Below are 15,274 nucleotides of genomic sequence, written 5' to 3' on the forward strand. Positions count from 1 at the left end.
TTGCAAATGTATTACAAATAAAAAAAACATCACATTTACATAAGTATTCAGACTCTTTACTTTGTTGAAGCACTTTTGGCAGCGATTACAGCCTCGAGTCTTCTTGTGTATTATGCTACAGGCATGGCACATCTGTATTTGGGGAGTTTCTCACATTTTTCTCTGCAGATCCTCTCAAGCTCTGTCAGGTTGGATGGGGAGTGTTGCTGCACAGCTATTTTAAGATCTCTCCAGAGATGTTCAATCGGGTTCAAGTCCAGGCTCTGGCTGGGCCACTCAAAGACATTCAGTTACTTGTCCCGAAGCCACTCCTGCATTGTCTTGACTATGTGCTTTGGGTCATTGTCTTATTGGAAGGTAAACCTTCACCCCAGTCTGAGGTCCTGAGCACTCTGGAGCAGGTTTTCATCAAGGATCTCTCTATACTTTGCTCTGTTCATCTTTCCCTCAAACCTGGACTAATGATACACATTTTTACGGAATGCTCGAATAAACCTTATTTTCTTGCCATCAGCCCCATTGCCTTTAAATATGTCTACCAAAGTATTGCATATGCTAGATGAAATGTGTGCTGCCAACAGGTAAATGCCCTATTTTTACTGGCTTTATTAAATCAAATTAAATTGTATTAGTCACATGCGCCAAATACAACTGGTGTAGACCTTGAAATGCTTACTTACAAGCCCCTAACCAACAATGCAGTTTAAAAAAAATACAAATAAGAATAAGAAATAAAAGTAACAAGTAATTAGCAGCATTAAAATAACAATAGCGAGACTAAATACAGGGGGACACCGGTTAGTTGAGGTAATTGAGGTTATATGTACATGTAGGTACAGTTATTAAAGTGACTATGCATAGATGATAACAACAATGCAAATTTGTATTTTTTTATTTTACCTTTATTTAACTAGGCAAGTCAGTTAATTAAGAACAAATTCTTATTTTCAATGACGGCCTAGGAACAGTGGGTTAACTGCCTTGTTCAGGGGCAGAACAACAGATTTGTTTCTTGTCAGCTTGGGGATTTCAACTTGCAACCTTTCGGTTACTAGTCCAACGCTCTAACCACTAGGCTACGCTGCCGCCCCAAATAGTCTAGGTAGCCATGAAGGGGGAGGTGTTTAATCCCAGGGTCCTTAGCTTATTGATGAGCTTTGAGGGCACTATGGTGTTGAACGCTGAGCTTTATTCAATGAATAGCATTCTCACTTAGGTGTTCCTTTTGTCCAGGTGGGAAAGGGCAGTGTGGAGTGCAATAGAGATTGCATCATCCGTGGATCTGTTGGGGCGGTATGCAAATTGGAATGGGTCTAGGGTTTCTAGATAATGGTGTTGATGTGAGCCATGACCAGCCTTTCAAAGCACTTCATGGCTACAGATGTGAGTGCTATGGGTTGGTAGTCATTTAGACAGGTTACCTTAGTGTTCTTGGGCACAGAGACTATGGTGGTCTGCTTGAAACATGTTGGTATTACAGACTCGGACAGGGAGAGGTTGAAAATCTCAGTGAAAACACTTGCCAGGTTATCCGTGCATGCTCAGTCCTGTAGCTTAGCATCTGCTTCATCTGACCACTTTTTTATTGATCGAGTCACTGGTGCTTCCTGCTTTAATTTTTGCTTGTAAGCAGGAATCAGTAGGTAATTATGGTCAGATTTGCCAAATGGAGGGCGTGGGAGAGCTTTTTATGCATATCTGTGTGTGGAGTAAAGGTGGTCCAGAGTTTTTTCCCTCTGGTTGCACATTTAACATGCTGATAGAAATTTGGAAAAATTGATTTAAGTTTGCCTGCATTAAAGTCCCAGGCCACTAGGAGCACCGACTCTGGGTGAGCGTTTTCCTGTTTGCTTATGGCGGAATACAGCTAATTGAGTGCGGTCTTAGTGCCAGCCTCAGTCTGTGATGGTATGTAGACAGCTACGAAAAATACAGATGAAAACTCTCCAGGTAGATAGTGTGGTCTACAGCTTATCATGAGATACTCTACCTCAGGCGAGCAAAACCTTGAGACTTCCTTAGATATCGTGCACCAGCTTTTATTTACAAAAATACATAGTCCGCCGCCCCTTGTCTTACCAGACGCCGCTGTTCTTTCCTGCCGATACAGCGTATAACCAGCCAGCTGTATGTTGATAATGTCGTCGTTCAGCCATGACTTCGTGAAGAATAAGATATTACAGTTTTTATTTACAAAAATACATAGTCCGCCGCCCCTTGTCTTACCAGACGCCGCTGTTCTTTCCTGCCGATACAGCGTATAACCAGCCAGCTGTATGTTGATAATGTCGTCGTTCAGCCATGACTTCGTGAAGAATAAGATATTACAGTTTTGAATGTCCATGGTAATTTGATCTTCCACATAGGTCATCTATTTTGTTTTCCAAAGATTGCACGTTTGCTAGTAAAATGGAAGGTAGTGGGGGTTTATTAGATCGCCTACGAATTCTCAGAAGGCAGCCCACCCTCTGGCCCATTTTTCTTCTCTTCTTCTGGGCCTGTCTCCTTTGAAAGAGGTATATCATTCATGTCAGGCTCGTCGGACTCGTTAAAGGAAAATAAGATTCTGCCAGTTCGTGGTGAGTAATCGCAGTTCTGATGTCCAGAAGTTATTTTCGATCATAAGTGATGGCAGCAGCAATATTATGTACAAAATAAGTTACAACGTGAAGAAACAAACAAAAAACACAATTGGATAGGAACACGTAACACATGCCTTCTTCTCCAGCGCCATCTTAACACTAGCTTCCCAGTCCCTACTGCTGAAAAACATCCCCACAGCACGATGCTGCCACCACCATGCTTCACTGTAGGGATGGTGCCAGGTTTCCTCCAGACGAGGCACTTGGCATTCAGGCCAAAGAGTTCAATCTTGGTTTCATCAGACCTTGTTTCTCATGATCTGAGAGTCTTTAGGTGCCTTTTGGAAAACTGTAAGCGGGCTGTCATGTGCCTTATACAGAGGTGTGGTTTCCGTCTGGCCACTCTACCATTCAGGCCTGATTGGTGGAGTGCTGCAGTGATGGTTGACCTTCTGGAAGGTTCTCCCATCTCCACAGAGGATCTCTGGAGCATCGGGTTCTTGGTCACCTCCCTCACCAAGGCCCTTCTCCCCTGATTACTCAGTTTGGCCGGGCGGCCAGCTCTAGGAAGACTCTTGGTGATTCCAATCTTCTTCCATTTAAGAATGATGGAGGCTACTCTATTCCTTCGGACCTTCAATGCTGGAGAATTGTTTTGGTACCCTTCCCCAGATCTGTGCCTTGACACAATCCTGTCTCGGAGCTCTACGGACAATTCCTTCAACCTAATGATTTGTTTTTTGCTCTGACATGCACTGTCAACTGGGACCATATATAGACAGCTGTGTGCCTTTCCAAATCATGTCCAACCAATTGAATTTACCACAAGTGGACTCCAATCAAGTTGTAGAAACATCTCAAGGATGATCAATGGAAAAAGTATGCACCTGAGATCAATCTCGAGTCTCATAGCAAAGGGTCTGAATACTTATGTAAAGAAGGTATTAATGTTATTTATTTTTAATACATTTGCTAAATTTAAAATACAATTGTTTTTGCTATGTCATTATCGGGTATCATGTGTAGATTGATGAGGATTTTCTTTTTAAATTCATTTTAGAATAATGCTGTAATGTAACAAAATGTGGAAAAAGTCAAGGGGTCTGAATACTTTCTGAATTGACTGTATATTAATTTGTGGATGTCCATCATCCATTTCATATGATATGTTACGAATTACAATTCTTATGATATGTTACGAATTGCAAAACATACAAGATGTTACGAATATATGTTACGAATTCCAATTTGTTGTGGCTAACGTTAGCTAGGTGGCTAACGCTAACGTTAGCTAGCTCTAGGGGTTAGGTGTTAGGGTTAAGGTTAGGAGTTACATTGAAGGGTTAAGATTAGGGTTAAGGGTTAGTGGAAGGTTTAGCTAAAAGGGATAGGGTTTAGGGGAAGGGTTAGCTAAAAGGGATATGGTTAGGGTTAGTGGAAGGGTTAGCTAAAAGGGATATGGTTAGGGTTAAGAGAAGGGTTAGCTAAAAGGGATATGGTTAGGGTTAGGGGAAGGGTTAGCTAAAAGGGATATGGTTAGGGTTAGGGGAAGGGTTAGCTAATATGCTAAGTAGCTATAAAGGAGTAAGTAGTTGCTAATTAGCTAAAATGCAAAAGTTGTCCGTTATTAAATTTGAACACGCAACCTTTGGGTTGCTAAATAGTCATGTTATACGCCCACACATTCACCCCGACCAACCATCCTTCTTTAATTTTTGCTTTAAGTAACCTTTCTGTAACCATACCAAACCTAACATATCATACTAATTTGGGTGTCAAGGTCTTACATTTACTATGTTACGCCTAGTCTATGAGACCAGTCTGCTATACCCAAAGACTTATTTCTGTCTGCTTTTACTTTCTTGCTCACAGTTTAGAGAAAAACAGAAGAATTGCGTAATTTACATAATGAATCATTGCATAGAAAAAAGCATAAGAAAACACTCACTTAGATACATAATACATGGCATATTGTCTACCTTGTTCATTAGGGGGTATTATTGATGCTTTGTATTTTACAATTCACTTTTGGTTTCATTAGATTTTTTTAATAGGGCTTTGATATAGGCAAACATTCCAAGCTGAAGCTTTGGGATCACTGGTCTAATAAAATAACTTGCCTGCTGGGTTCCCCAGCCTTGCTCCCACTACATACTAACACGGACAAAGATGCCCTGCACAATCAGACAGGCATGCAGACAGACAGACAGGCAGGCAGATATACTGTGTAGGCACAATTCTGGACCATGGGTCCTTTGCATCTTGCCATTTTCCTAGAAATGTACACATTAATATTATTTTGCATTGTCATTGTGTAGGTATGCATTGTTCCACTTTGAGATTTAAATGTGTTTTAAAGTTTATTGCAAGTATTAACGTTTCGGCATATTGTGCCATTTGGCATGGCAAATGGAACATTTGATCTTGTGTGAAATGTTCGGTTGGGTTAACACATTGAAATGGGGGGAGAGGAAGCTCTCTCACCCAAAGGTTTCTCATGATCACACTCATCCACAGGGAGTGAGGCTCCATCAATCTGCCGTCAACATTACAGACAGGGTGGGTCAATGTCCATCCACACACATTGAAACACTCATGCAAGAACACTAATATCATAGCTATTCTTACAAACACTCTCATACATGACATCAAGATCAGAGACTGGGGGAAGAGAAACTGAGATCAAGCCTACTGCCGACAGAATAAATGAGAAACAAATGAGATGTTTTCCTCCTAATATTGCTGAAAGACACACATGGAGCAGCAACGTGACTCACCATGTTGAAAACGATGAAGACACCATCCACCACCAGACACAGGAAGGAGGCAATAATTCCGAAGCTGAGGAAAACAATGGCCGCCACAAGCTGGAGAGAAAGGGAAAAATACATTATTCAAAAAGATAGTTACATACACACGACTGAGCACATGCTAGTAGGACTAATGTTCAACAACAAAACTAGGAAGGCAGTACACTGCGCATATCCTTCCAAGTGGTTTGTAGCAATCCCACTTGCACAGACGTCAATTCAACGCCTATTCCACGTTGGTTCAAGGTAATTTCATTGAAATGACATGGAAACAACTTTGATTCAACCAGTGTGTGCCCAGTGAGATGTTTAAAGCTTTCAATTTCATCTGATGAAGACAGAAAACCAAATGATTATTACAATAAACACAGTTGGGCGCATATATGGATTTAAGACATTATGTCAGACAAAATAGCTGAGCAGATTCAACTCAATGTCACCCAGTGTTAACACAATATCCACACTCGGAGAGAGAGAGAGAGAGAGAGAGAGAGAGAGAGAGAGAGTATGAAGGAGCTTTGGCCGCCAGCAGACAAAGAGAAACAGATGCGGGAAGGGGTGGGAGGGAGTTTGTGGACCTGAGGGAAGCATGCTTTGGGATGTGTTCATTACCCACTGGGAAACAATTGGTTGCATCAACGTTGTTTCCACTTAATTTCAACAAAGAATTCAATCTGATGACGTTGGATCAACGTGGAAAACTGATTGGATTTGCAAAAAGTAATCAACGTAAGGGAATTTCATATTATTTTACCCTAACTCATAACTTAAATCCAATGACATGGTGCCCAGTGGGTAGGGACCAAACTGAAGAAAACTGCCAGAAACAGGAAGGGACAACAGTACATTGACTTCCTAATAAGAAATAAATTTTTCCACAGTTGCAAAACATTGTTTTAAGTTTTCCATTACATGCCCTAATACAGGGGTTCTTGTCCGCGGAGGTACTGGATGGGTACGCGTCCAGATCTCAATATATACTGTACACAGTGGCTTCAGAAAGGGTTCACACCACTTGAGGTAATCTGTATTGTGTTGTGTTATAGCCTGAATTCAAATTAAATTTATATATTTTTACCCATCTACACATAATACCACATCATCACAAAGTGAAAAGATGTTTTTAGAAATGTTTGCAAATTTATTGAAAATTAAATATCAAATTTACATACGTATTCACATCCCTGGGTCAATACTTTGTAGAAGCACCTCTGGCAGCAATTACAGCTGTGAGTCTTTCTGGGTAAGTCTATAAGAGCATTCCACACCTGGATTGTGCAATATTTGCCCATTATTCTTCAAGCTCTGTCAAAATGGTTTTTGATCATTGCTAGTCAACCATTGTCAGATCTTGTCATATATTTTGAAGTAAATTTAAGTAAAAACTATAACCGCTCAGGAACATTCACTGTCTTCTTGGTAAGCAACTCCAGTGTAGATCTGGCATTGTGTTTTAGGTTATTGTCCTGCTGAAAGGTGAATTCATCTCCCAGTGTCTGGTGGAAAGCAGATTGAAGCAGGTTTTCCTGTAGGATTTTGTCTGCGTTTATTTTTTAACCTGAAAAACTCCCCAGTCCTTAACGATTACAAGCATAACCATAATCAATGTTTCGGCACTGAGAATTTCAGGTCTGCTGAGCTCAAACTTAAAAGTTTTGAAAATTCAATGCAACTTCTGGCATGCGTTTACTGTGAACACTGAGGCTGTACCTGTTTTAAGTTATAGTTATAACAGTGGCTATTTGATCATAATGTAGGCCTATCAGAGTGGCCTACCATAAAAAAAACGATGGAGAAAATGCATCCCATAACATTTTCACATGGAAATAGCTGTTCTATCATTCAGCCTACAGTAGCAGACAATGTGTGGTGTTCATGTAGGCCTACATTCATGACACTTTGTTTATCCACTTGTCCTTCAGACAAGGAGGTGACTGAAAATGTTGTGTTGTTTGATGCAAGAAACCACTTTACAAAATGTAATTAATTATTATTATTCCCATACCAATATTACAAAGAATTAGATCAACTATGATACCCTCTGTCTATTGGCTACCTAGCTTATTCAAGGCTGTCTCAAAATACAACAATGCCCCTTTTAATCCAGAAAAAAGCTATTTACCTGTCTTGCTTTTCAAAGATGGCTAGAAATGTACATGTTTTGTGTTCTTGTAGGAAGCAACCACTCCCCCATTGCTGACTAGAAATTGGCTATAACTGGGCTAATAACTCACTTACTAGCTAATAATATTCACAAATGTACACACCTGGCTACATGCAGCTCTTGCTTTGATCTGAAAACAAGCACATCTACTTTGCCCCACTCATGCTGTTAACACAGTCCAGTTCAAAGTGAAAGGCATAGATCCATATATGACAATGGTCTATTTGTATATAGGGATACTGCAGCTGTGATTGGTTATGGCGCACCAGTCTGTGTAGAGTATGGGTCTGAGTAGAACCCTGGCAGGTGTGTTCACTGACATTTTCAACATGTCCCTGACTGAGTCTGTAATACCAACAGGTTTCAAGCAGCCCACCATAGTCCCTGTGCCCAAGATCACAAAGGCAACCTGCCTAAATGACTATAGACCCGTAGCACTCATGTCCGTAGCCATGAAGTGCTTTGAAAGGTTGGTCATGGCTCACATCAACACTATTATCCCAGAAACCCTAGACCCACTCCAATTTGCATACTGCCCAAACAGATCCACGGAAGATGCAATCTCTATTGCACTCCACACTGCCCTTTCCCACCTGGACAAAAGGAACCAATATGTGAGAATGCTATTCATTGACTACAGCTCAAAGTTCAACACCATAGCACCCTCAAAGCTCATCACTAAGCTACGAATCCTGGGACTAAACACCTCCCTCTGCAGCTGGATCCTGGACTTCCTGACGGGCCGCCATGAGGTGGTGAGGGTAGGTAGCAACACATCTGCCACGCCAATCCTCAACACTGGAGCTCCACAGGGGTGCGTGCTCAGTCCCCTCCTGTACTCCTTGTTCACCCACGACTGCATGGCCAGGCACGACTCCAACACCATCATTAAGTTTGCAGACAACACAACAGTGGTAGGCCTGATCACAGACAACGACGAGACAGCCTATAGGGAGGAGGTCAGAGACCTGGCCGTGTGGTGCCAGAATAACAACCTATCCCTCAACATAACCAAGACTAAGGAGATGATTGTGGACTACAGGAAAAGGAGGCCCAAGCACGCCCCCATTCTCATCGACGGGGCTGTAGTGGAGCAGGTTGAGAGCTTCAAGTTCCTCGGTGTCCACATCAACAACAAACTAGAATGGTTCAAACACACCAAGACAGTCGTGAAGAGGGCATGACAAAGCCTGTTCCCCTCAGGAAACGAAAAAGAGTTGGCATGGGTCCTGAGATCCTCAAAAGGTTCTACAGCTGCAACATCGAGAGCATCCTGACTGGTTGCATCATTGCATGGTACGGCAATTGCTCGGCCTCTGACCGCAAGGCACTACAGAGGGTAGAGCGTATGGCCCAGTACATTACTGCCATCCAGGACCTCTACACCAGGAGGTGTCAGGAAGGCCCTAAAAACTGTCAAAAACCCCAGTCACCGCAGGAATAGACTGCTCTCTCTACTACTGCATGGCAAGCGGTACCTGAGTGCAGAGTCTAGGACAAAAAGGCTTCTCAAAGGCTGCTAATTTTTTTACCCAGAAGCCATAAGACTCCTGAACAGGTAATCAAATGGCTACCCGGACTACTTGCATGTTTTTTTGTCAAATCTACCAATGGGTGCCCTTCTTTGCGAGGCATTGGAAATACTTCCTGGTCTTTGTGGTTGAATCTGTGTTTGATATTCACTGCTCGACTAAGGGACCTTACAGATAATTGTATGTGTGGGGTACAGAGATGAGGTAGTAAATCAAAAATTATGTTAAACAATATTATTGCACACAGAGTGAATCCATGGAACTTATTATGTGAATTGTTAAGGAAATTGTTACTCCTGAACTTATTTATTCTTGCCATAACAAAGGGGTTGATTACTTACTGACCCAAGACATTTCAGATTTTTATTTTTCATTCACTTGTAACAATTTTGAAAAACATAATTCCACTTTGACATTATGAGGTATGTGTGTTGGCTAATCTATTTTAAATTAAGGCTGTAACACAACAAAATGTGGGAAAAGTCAAGGGGTGTAAATACATTCTGAATGCATTGTAGTACACTACCGGTCAAAAGTTTTAGAACACCTACTCATTCAAGGGTTTTACTTTATTTTTACTGATTTCTACATTGTAGAGTAATAGTGAAGACATCAACACATGGAATCATGTAGTAACCAAAGAAGTGTTAAACATATCAAAATATATTTTGTATTTGAGATTCTTCAAAGTAGCCACCCTTTGCCTTGATGACAGCTTTGCAAACTCTTGGCATTCTCTCTACCAGCTTCATGAGGTAATCACCTGGAATGCTCCCCCCCTCCCTTCTTTAACATTTATTGTGATTTTAATTGGAAATACTCTTGTTTTCTTATACAATTACAAGAACCATAACAAGAGACAGAAATTAGCAGGTGAGAATAATTAGCTGCAGACTCCTTTACTTCATATTACAAACTCACAAATGTTTACAATTTTTCCAAATTCCAAGAAATCTGTGGTAAAATGTATTGATAACAGAAGAACAGCTTGTGTGTGTGTGTGTGCGTGTCTACACTGCAGGCATTGAGATACTTTCCAAGCCAGGCACATTTTCTCATCTGTGCTGAGGTCCCCTCACTCTCTCCATCTCCCCATCTTTCATCGACCTAACGAGTTGCTTTCTGTTTATACACTCAGTATCTGCCTCCTTCTACCTCCAGGACACCTGCAGCACCCGATGTCACAGGAAGGCCAAAAAGATCAACAAGGACAACAACCGCCCGAGCCACTGCCTGTTTACCCCACTGTCATCCAGAAGGCGAGGTCAGTACATGTCGCTCAAAGCTGGGACCGAGAGACTGAAAAACAGCTTCTATCTCAAGGCCATCAGACTGTTAAATAGCCATCATAAGGCGGCTTCCACCCGGTTATGTAACCCTGCACCTTAGAGGCTGCTGCCCCATATATTTAGACTTGAAATCACTGGCCACTTTAATAATGGAACACTAATCACTTTAATAATATTTACATATTTTTGCTTTACTCATCTCATATGTATATAATGTATTCTATTCTACTGTATTTAGTCCATGCCACTCCGACATTGCTCATATATTTATATATTCCTCCATTCCATTATTTTATGTTTAGGTTGTGAGTATTGTGTGAATTGTTGTGAATTGTTAGATATTACTACACTGTTGGAGCTAGAAACACAAGCATTTCACTACACCTTCAATACCACATGCTAAACATGTGTATGTGTCAAATAAAATGTGATTTGACCAATACTATTATCCAATTAGTTTTAGGGGTTTCCTTCAATGTTTTACAGGCCAGACCATATTTCTGTCTTTTACACCAAACTGAGGCTGTGGCTGTGACTTGGATACCACACCACTCTCTATTCTTAATCACTCCCACTCTCTTTGACAGATAAAAAAGACAATTAACTGAAAGATGCAGTATGGAAACACACTGAAACCAAAACTCAACCCCAAGTAACCTCTTTTGAAACTACTCCTTTGGTCATTAGCCCTGTGAATATTTTTTTTTATTTTTTTATTTGTTTTACCTTTATTTTACTAGGCAAGTCAGTTAAGAACAAATTCTTATTTTCAATGACAGTCTAGGAACAGTGGGTTAACTGCCTGTTCAGGGGCAGAACGACAGATTTGTACCTTGTCAGCTCGGGGGTTTGAACTTGCAACCTTCCGGTTACTAGTCCAACGCTCTAACCACTAGGCTACGCTGCGGTGCACAGAATGCACCGCAGCTGATGCACAGAATACTGTGCATCAGGGGCGAGCAACAGCCATGGGGTGTGCATTCTTTTTTAACAAATGGTCCACTATCAGCTAAATCAGTTGTTAAAGTGTTGGGCTGGGAGGGGGGAAGCCTGCACACAGCCTGGAGTTACCCAAATCCATCTCTGCTGTGCATGGCTGCAACTATAACCAAGAGGACAAGAGAGAGAGAGATGGATCAGGCAAGAACATGATGAGATAAGCAGGGGAATAGAGAGAGACCATTCAGGAGGAAGGACAGTACAAATGTGACAAATGAGTGAGAAGTAGTATTATGTACCAGCTGTTTTCGGTTTTCCTCCAGGCAGAGTCCAAGAAAACCCAGGAATGATCCAAACGCCAACTGCAGAGATCAAATAGAACAGCCACTGTTAGAGAGATGCCAGAGGTTGGCTCTTACTGTAGAGAACTTTATGCACTATTAAAAGTCATATAACGGATGTTATTTTTATGGAAAGATTATTCCCTGGTGGACTACTACTACTACAGGATTGGGAGCACCAATGAGCTGTGCAGTTGAATCACTCCACTAATGTTACCCCCAAATCAGAATAGAGTTGCGGTGATCCAGCAGAAGAAATGCTAAGGTTTAAAACATGGACATAATAGAAAATGTACCTGTTAACAACATGGCTGTGTCTTATCCATGTCAATTTAATAGTACAATTTATAGAGGTGGATAGAGGGCACACTTGCCACAAAGCCTGTTTTAGCATGGGCAGCGCCATTTGAGATGTTCACAATTTTCGAAAAGTCAATTGGGTGGGACTTCCTTTTGGTTGAGAAAAAGAAATTGACTACTTTAAAAACAGATAAGAACCAATAGCGCTTACTATGATGTCACAGAATTGTGGACTCTCTTTCCGAACCCTATGATGCCACTACAAAACAGAATCTAACTTTAATTCAATATTCTCTATCTTAAATTTAGTAATCGCTTGTGGACAGTTCTACGTAAAAAATAACTGGTACGCAAAGGAATGGGATGTGTGGGACAACGAGCCGCAGTAGTTCCAGTGTTTGGATTTTTCGTCACTGGTTATTTGGACAAATGACAATTTCGCAGTTGTTAGCATATTTTGAATTTCCAAAGGGAAGGGGACATTCGGACCGTAACTTGCAAAGAGAGAAGGTGGAGCACCTCGTTCTACCATCTCTTGATCCAATTTGTTAATACGTATGGGCCCATAATTTATCGATCAGCTGACCAATTACACAAGATTTTAGTTCTGGGTTAACCGAGATTATACACTTAGAAATGATCGGTCTTCAAATGTGTATAAAATCTACTAGAAAGATTTACTGACTGTGGTGTGAATAACAGCTGAAATATATGTTGTTTGTCTGTCATGTGCTATAATAAGATGAATGATGACAGCTCTCACAACATTTATGAGATTTTAATTGTCATGATTTGGAAGACATCTTGTTTTGTGGACAACAACTCACAAACCATAGTTTCCCTATCCATCAATAACAGACCTGCCTTCTTGGCATTGCAACTTCTTTATTCTTAAGGTATGTGTAGTTTTTTATGACATAAAGAGAAAACATTGGAGAAAATGTGGTTATTGTTAATAGTTCATTTATATGTCAAGTGAGTAATTTTCACTAAAATGGCAGATTAACATAATGATGATTATGATGATGGTTTTAATAATAATGAGGATGATGATAATGATGAAGATGTACTAACAATGACTCCAGAGGCATATCCAGTGATGCTGAGGCTCCCTGTGCGAGTGGTGGTGTAGATCCCCAGAATGACCAGGACCAGGGACAGACAGAACATGCCCAGTACCAGCCATATCGCCATCCTGTTCCTCCTCTTCATCAGCTCTGAACCCACAGATGCATATTCAGTCACAATACTATTTCCCTGTACAATGTATACTTAACCCTTCTTTAATCCACCTGGACCAACACTTGGGGCCCCTCAAAGTTTTGTCCTCAGAATCCATGTTGGCCCCACATGCGATTGCCATGTCGGGCTTTATGTAGGGCTTCATAACCACATGTGGGGCCAAAGTGGATACTGAGGACAAAATGTTGTGGTTCCCTGACTCCCTGTTGGGTTTCCCTCATGGGGCCTGTGGAACAGCCCTTCATTAACCCATATGGGCCCCACATGGAAATGTTGGCTGGGACCATTTATGATAAAAAAATATATTTAAAAAAGTAATGTTTTTTTATTTTTTATTTTACCCCCTTTTTGTGGTATCCAATTGTTAGTAGTTACTATCTTGTCTCATCGTTACAACTCCCGTACGGGCTCGGGAGAGGCGAAGGTCGAAAGCCATGCGTCCTCCGAAACACAACCCTACCAAGCCACACTGCCTCCTAACGCATCCAACCCGGAAGCCAGTCGCACCAATGTGTCGGAGGAAACACCGTGCACCTGGCGACCTGGCTAGCGTGCACTGCACCCGGCCCGCCACAGGAGTCACTATTGCGCGAATGAGACAAGGTTATCCCTACCGGCCAAACCCTCCCTAACCCGGACGACGCTAGGCCAATTGTTTGTCGCCCCACGGACCTCCCGGTCGCGGCCGGCTGCGCAAGAGCCTGGGCGCGAACCCAAAGTCTCTGTTGGCACAGCTAGCACTGCGATGCAGTGCCCTAGACCACTGCGCCACCCAGGAGGCCTTTTTTAAATAAAAAAATACAAATAAAAAAAGTGACATGTTTTTACTGAGAACTCTGGCACAGAGGGAGCAGATATGCTCCAGTCCATGATTTATTATTTTCTAAATAATAAGGATTATTAATATGATGGTAATAATTACATTTAAGATGTATTGTAAGGGCTCATTTATTGTGCGGACTGACATACTGAAAGGACAGTATAGAGAATACATATGAAAACCCCTCAGACAGAGAGTAGATAGTATAATAAACACAATGGGCCGAATTCTAATTTGCGATCATGTAAAAATCTCCCATGGAGATCAGTACATGAGTTACACGTCAGTCATCGTTCTTTCAATTGGCAGGTCTCAAAATAGAATAAGGTCCAATGCAGAAAATCATAGTAAATCTTAAAAAATTCTGTTAAACCTGCAAATAAATGTTATTTATTTATTTATTTGATTAATGATTAGGCTAAACTACTTTGGAGATTATAGGTTATGTCAAAAAGCTGTACAAATAATGTTTTTAAATAAGCATATAACTTGTATAGCCTTCATGTATACAGACAAAAAACACTTGCATTTTACTTTCCCAAAACGAAATCCTTTCAACTAAGCTATTTAATTGATGCTGTCATAATTTACAAAGCATAATATGGTAAAATAGTAGGCCTAATTCAAACAGTATCCTAATTCAAATACAGTAGCCTACACTAATTCACAGTATAGGCTAAACAGCCGAATAAACACACATTGAATGATTGAACTCCATAGCCCACCTGCTTGACTGCGAGGGGGCTTCTCCCGATCGTCTGCATCCCGAATGGACCCGTTTGTCATGCTACCAAACGGATGCTCCACGGAGTATAATATCCACAATATCCCTGAGTGAGCCAAGGGGCTGTGCTGATTTCAGAACACCTCCGTACGGTCTGTTGCGCATGGAGCTCTTCAAATGTTTTATAAGAGCACTGCGCGCACGGTTGGCAAACGTGTTCCCCAAAGAAGCACGCTTAAGATTCCTTTTCTAGCCTATAACTGCGAGGATGCGCTGCTCCCTTATTACAAAAGGACTAGCCTAATAATAGGCGTTTTCTTCTTAAGTCACTGAATCTTACCGTGAATGCTTTTCTTGTTTATTCAGTTGGCCGGTTAAAAAACAAACGCTAATCTTATGAGAAATTGTATAGGCTACTTTTACAATCCTACAGTACTATACCTTGAGATGTTTAACTAAAATTAAGAATAACCTACATGTGTTTTAGATTAAACATCATGAATCTATTCATCATGGATGTAATCTTTTTTT

The 15,274-nt window shown here is 41.2% G+C and overlaps 1 pseudogene; it reads right to left on the reverse strand.

The window, feature by feature from the left end:
- LOC109909711 (transmembrane protein 255B-like) overlaps positions 1 to 15,016 on the reverse strand; it is a 29,775-nt pseudogene extending 14,759 nt beyond the window's left edge.
- Between the last annotated feature and the right edge of the window lie 258 nt (positions 15,017 to 15,274).

This window comes from Oncorhynchus kisutch, linkage group LG18 (assembly GCF_002021735.2).
Source record: "Oncorhynchus kisutch isolate 150728-3 linkage group LG18, Okis_V2, whole genome shotgun sequence".
In the NCBI taxonomy this organism is placed as follows: Eukaryota; Metazoa; Chordata; class Actinopteri; order Salmoniformes; family Salmonidae; genus Oncorhynchus; species Oncorhynchus kisutch.